Here is a 6,059-nt window from a genome sequence, read left to right as displayed (position 1 = left end):
TTGCTTTTCACGGAGCCGGAGGAGAGCTGCGCGTCGTAATTAATAAGCCGCAGGTGATCAAACCCCTGCAGCCGCTGAGCGGTGAAAAGAAAACAAAGAGGCGCGGGGGGGAGCGGGGAGGCAGGAGTAAACACTCTCTGCGGGGCACTGCTGGAAAGAAAGGCGAGCTAAGCTCAGAGGGGTGGGAGGCTGAGCCACGATGGCATCTCTCAGATCCGCTGGGCTTGAACTCATCAAAAACCTTATTTTCTATGGGCCGTGATGCTGACAGCCAGGCTTGAAAGGATAGACTCTCCCACCGGTTAGAGCAAGGGGAGAGGAAGGCAGTTGTGATATCAGGGGAAAAGCATGGCCCTGTGCTCTTTAAAGGACTTGGGAAGGCTGGGCTGGTTTTCTGGCCAAGCTGAGGAAACACGGGCCGGTTCAGTGCTTGATGGGGGGGACATCTGCAAATCCCACTTGCTACCAGCATCAGCTGAAGCATTTTGCAGCTGAAACTTTAGCGAATGCACGACCTTCGATTCAGGCTCTGCAACTACATCTACGCTAGTAAGTAAAACAGGTCAGGAACTACCCGCTGGTCCCAAGAACCAAGTGACATGATATAGATGACGTCGTTTGTATGATGACATCCATACCTGTAGCTAAACAGCCTTTCTCCCCCAGCAGGGCAGATGTATCCGACTGCTGCTGGAGGCCAGCCCGTGCTACCACCGGTTCCCAGGTGTGGTTTGGGAAAGCGCTGCCGGTACGTGCCAGGGAGCACGGGGCTGGTTGTGGGGCTCGCCCTTGGCTGTGTTTTCTTTGCTAGATAGACACAACGTGTAGCTCCACTCGCAGCGCAAGCCGGTGCTGAGGAGTTGAAGGCTCCTGTCCCTGTCCCGTCCATCGTACCCCTCTCCTGTGTGTTGGCACACACGTTTGTGCGGCCGTGTGGGGAGCTGGAGTGATGAACCCATCTAGGTTTTAACTAATGTGGCTAAATCATGCAAAAAACCCCGAGGCATAAAGTCAATCCAGGGTACCCTGCCACGCTTGGATCATCTTATGGGAGAGAAGGCAATAAGGATGGAGAGTGGTTAGCAAGCAGGTAGGCTGGCATCTGGAAGAGATCCAGGCCAGTTCCAGAGAGAGCAGGACTGGCCCTGTTTCTAACCCAGTTTTCTAGGAAAGGAAAACTCGCACCATCAGGGTCTGTAGTCTGTCTTTGACTACCACCCTTGCCTTCCTCTCACTAACTTTTAAGCTCATCGGCTGTCCTTGATCAATGCATGCCCGTGTCCATCAATGTGCTTGACCTGCTGCTAATGAATGTGGAGGAGCAGAGGACAACTGTGGTCAGGGGTGGCAGCTTGGTCCGTCATAGCTGGGAGATGACCGGGCTCGCATCTGGAGAGAGGCTTGAGAAGACAAGCTGTAGACTGAGGACTCTACACCTCAGGAGAGTTGACTTCAGCTTCTTTGGGGAACTGGGAGGTTGCTATGAGGGGAGAAGGTGTCCAAGACAGCTGGCTAATTTTTTTTTTAAGAAAAGTTATTCAGAGCTTGGGAACAAACCCTGCCTTTGCACATGAAAATCAGGAATTTCAGCACAAAGCCCGCTTCGCTAATTAAGACACTTCTTAGCGAACTGCGCTGCTAAAAGGGAGCATACAAGAAATGGAAATAAGGAGAGAAAATGAAAGAAGAGTGCAAATGCATTGCTGGGGTACTTAGGGATAAAAGCACAAGGGCTAAACACCAGCTGGAGCAAAGACTGGCCAGGGATGCTAAGAGTAACAAAAAGGGGGTTGCAAGTATTTTAACAGCGTACTGCAGGGAAAATATGGGTGGATTGTTGGATGGGGGGATAGCCTAACAATGGATGGTTGTTGAAAAGGTTGAATGCCTTTTTTGCTTCAGTTTATATAGGTCAGACTTGCTCCAAGCTTCTGCACGTAACAACAGCATTTGGGAAGCAGAACAGGCAGCAGTGGGGGAAGAAAAAGGTTAGGGACTATTTAGTGAAATTAAACGTATTTACAGCCCCGAGACTGGGTGATATTCATCCTAGTGCTCTGAAAGAGCTCTCCAATGTGATTGTGAGGCTGCTGCCTGTCATCTACAAAAAATCCCATGGTGTCTGGCTTCTGCCCAGCCGTCAGGTGTCTCCAAGCATTATACACATCTTAAGAAAGGGAAAAAGGAGCATGTGGAGAGCTATAGAGGTCAGCCTCACCTTGGGCCCCAGAAAGTTCATGGAGCATGTCCTCTGGGAATTGATTTCTGGGTATATGAAGCGCAAGAAGACAGGGACCCAGGGACTCCAAGCTACGGGGCAAGGTTCTATGGAGGCTGGTGTACAAATCATCCATCTTCACCAGCAACAAGGACCCATTGGCTGAGCTAAGGCCAAGAGACCAATCTGGACAAGTCCGTATCATTAACTACAAACCAGAGTAACCACAGCCAAACTACACCTTAGGAATGGTCCCTGACGCGTGCAAGCTCCCAGATCTTGCCTGGGGATTGTGCGGGTGGCTACATGCCAAAGCCACTGAAGCTTTGGCTGCAGTCGGCAGCGTGGGAAGGGGGACAGGGCAGTCTATAACAAGCTGCTGGTTTCACAGGATGAGTTTAATAGCGTTAAGAACTTGATCCCTCTGATTTGGTTCGAAGCCTTGCAACAGGCTTCCAATTTTAGTTCACCTGCAGGACAGGGTTTTGTCTAAAAGCCCAGTCCCAGCAGCTTCCAGGGTGGCGAAGGACATGCTGAGCATGCCAAGGTGTTCACATCTGAAAGTCCAGAAGGTCCTCAGCTGTATCTCAGACTGAGCAGCCGCAGCATGGGGCATCCCACGTCTCATTTTCCACCTTATAATCGGAGGATAATTGTTTTAACTATCTTCCTGGGGGGTTAGGAAGGAGCTGACCTTTGCAGTTCTCCACAGAGCACTATTAGCAGCGGTCCTGCTTCCCGCTGAATCGTCTCCTTAGCTACCCAGGCTGCCAAGCTAAAGCGGTTGGGGAAAACTCCTTCTGCCTCCCTGAGCAATCCCCATCCTAAAGAAATCCCCTTGTAGAACATGGCATTTTTTTGAGCAGCTCCTTCCTACCCCCCATTGTTCCCTGAGAGGCGAGACAATGATCTAAGAATGCAAAGCTCCTGAAACCCCTCCAGAAAGCTGAAAATTACGAGCAGCCTGTTCCAACTGGCAGAGGGAAATTGTCAGTGGAACAAAAACGTTGTGTAATAACCCCCATCCTCCTCCTCCCCCTCCGAGAGGCGGGCTGGGGTGATGGCGGGGAGGGGGGGACAAGGCAGCCCCCAGGGAGAGGGGGTGTCGGGGAAGGGACAGCAGTGAAGCACTGGGCATCTTCCACCTCCATCTCGGGGCTTGGGCACAGCAGACCTCTCGCAGTGGCTGACCCAGAGTGTTTTGAAGCCCACTGAGATGCTGAAGGCGACGGTGACCAGGGTGGTTTGGCTGCCCCAAGGATCAGCCCCCAGGGACTCTGCACCATCTGCCTTTTGCAAGGATAGGGCAAGTCCAGGTCTCTGAGTGATGGGTGCGTGGAGCTGGTCTCTTGGTCCTGCTTCATAAAGTAGAGAGAAAGGAGAAGAGGTGAAAGCCTGAAATCAAGAGTTTGTCCCCAAATCTGATCATCTGCTTATCTTAAAATCCACATCCAACTGTTGCAGCTTGGGGTTCAGCTTCACGTGAGTGAATGTGGTCATCAGAGGCTCAGGGGTGTCCCCTGGTCAGATGGGGGAGGGAGCTGCCGGTGTTATTCAGCTTTCCAGATTTCCCACGTAGCACAGAGACTGGTGAGGGTTTCAGGAGTGGTTTGCACACCTTTTGGTGCAGCTCCTCCTTTGGGCTGCTGCGTGGCTCCTCTGGACACCGGCTGGGCTATGAGCAATGACCAAGGGGTGATTTCTCCCCGAGGTTTTGGGATGCCTTGCTCCCTTGTGCGTGGTTCCTCAGACGTGGCACTTGGTTGTAAAATGTGCAGAGTGGGAAGCGAGTCTGATTCTGGTTTCAGTGTGTAGCCTGCCACCTCCTCCTTGCAACCCTTTTTTTTAATTCCCCCCCTTCTGTCTTCCTTGATCTAAAATAAAACCCACTTAGCAGACAGCGTCAGTCTGTGAAAAAAACCCACAAGGTGCTGGCAATACTCCAGCTAGGGTTTTTTTCCATATATGTGTGTATATATATATAAAAGAGGTTAGACTGTGATAGCTGAAATACTGTGTAGCAGAGGCAATGTGAAAATTCAGTCTTTAAGTCCTTAAACATGTCAGTCCCTGACTTTGCTGGTGTAAGTGGGCCCTATCAAGGTATTTCTGTGATGATATCTCTATTGAATTTCATTAAGGCTTATATGGAGGCAATTGTGGGAGATGTCAAAATACAAATCACTCACTGACTATATGATAGCACTTCCCAGTGCCAAAAGAGTGAGGAATGAGACACTCTTCTAGGAACAATAAACCTTTTTGTTGTTGCTGCATTGGGGCTGTGACAGACGAGCAAGGTCTTGTCCATTAGTACGTTGTGGCAGACCATGCCACAAGACCGTAAGTTAAAATATGTAAAATTGTTTTGCACTTCCTCTTAATTGACCCAAAGGAAGTCAGAAATTAAGCTGGGCCAATTAATTTTTAACTGATTTCTTCATGCTGCAAAATATGGAGAGCTTTGGGTTGACTAAAACTTCAGGGATTGGGTCTAGCTGGATGAATGGGTGATACCCACTGAAAAAGAGAAAGTGGGAAAGTTTCATTAAGGCTATTTCAGGGAAAATGTTTTGACTGTACACTACAAAAGAATCTTTGAATGAAAATGAGGTGTTAATGGTTTCAGTTTTAATTTAAGATTTTTAGAACTGTTTTAAGTAAAAGCAAAATGTAACCAATTAAAATGCTAGACTGACAACCCCCATCCAAAATTTGCATTGAGCTTTTTGGAGCAAGAAAAAATAATCTGAAATTTGGTCTTCCAGTTAGCCTGGAGAAATCCATGGTCTTCCACTCTGGCCATCTAAATTAAAAAAAATGCAGTTAATTATTCACATAGATTAGTCTCCAACTTGCTCTTTAATTTCAGCAAGCAACATGTCTCACTGCTCGGTGGCTGTGGACAACCCTTGAATCAACGTCCAGTAGATCCCTGCTTCAAATAGATGGAGCAGCAGCCACTGGTGCTCCAGATGGAGGTACCGTGGCCTTGATTCAGGGGTCCACACGTGTGGTCACATAGAAGGGTATTTTCAGGATGGACCTCAGAAGCATCAACCTTGATTGCCACCAGCCTTTCTCTGCAGGCATCGTAGGTCATCTAGGAAAGGGGACATGGCTCTAAGCCACTTGTACGAGGGGAGGAACTCGTACTCGGTGGCATGAATCATCTCATTGCAGACAGCTGAGACCTGCAACCTCCTTTCTGGGAATTTTGTGGTGGGAGCAGTGATCTGTACTCATGTTTCTCAAGGCCCACCTAACCTTTGGATGACTTGGGTTTTTTAAACAAAGTTCAGCAGTAATCAGACATACTTCTATTTATTTTTCTTCCCTAGCCTGATATATTTCTAAGTGCCTGGACCCACTTTTGACTCAGTGGCTGACTAACAAAACAGCACCTAACATAAAAGAGTGGAGATTTATTTTTTTTTTTGGCCTTCTTCCCTGCACACTTTTGTCCAAATACGTAATAAGTGCTCCCACCTTAAGTTCTTCCTATCTCCTCCAGACTGCAAGGCGGAGCAGTTGCTGATGGAGCCGTAGGAGTGTCCCAGTGATGTGTGCAGATAGAAAAACCTGAGTGGAAACCTTGCACACCTGTAAACCTTGAAGACACCAGACTGGTGCTTTCCCGACCGCTCTCCAGACACATCTGGAGTCACTGAACACAGTGAGAGACCAGAGGCAGAAATCAATACAGACATAATTTTATAATTAAAAAATTGTGCATTTCAACAAACAGCTGGCAGTTATAACCATCCCCCATTCCACTTAATGCAGAAAATACATGTCTGGAACCCAGACGTCTGATATTTCTAATGTCACATATAATGAC

Source organism: Accipiter gentilis, chromosome 16, assembly GCF_929443795.1.
Source record: "Accipiter gentilis chromosome 16, bAccGen1.1, whole genome shotgun sequence".
NCBI lineage: Eukaryota > Metazoa > Chordata > Aves > Accipitriformes > Accipitridae > Astur > Astur gentilis.
The sequence above is the reverse complement of the archived record's forward strand: the minus strand, read 5'-3'. Positions refer to the sequence as shown.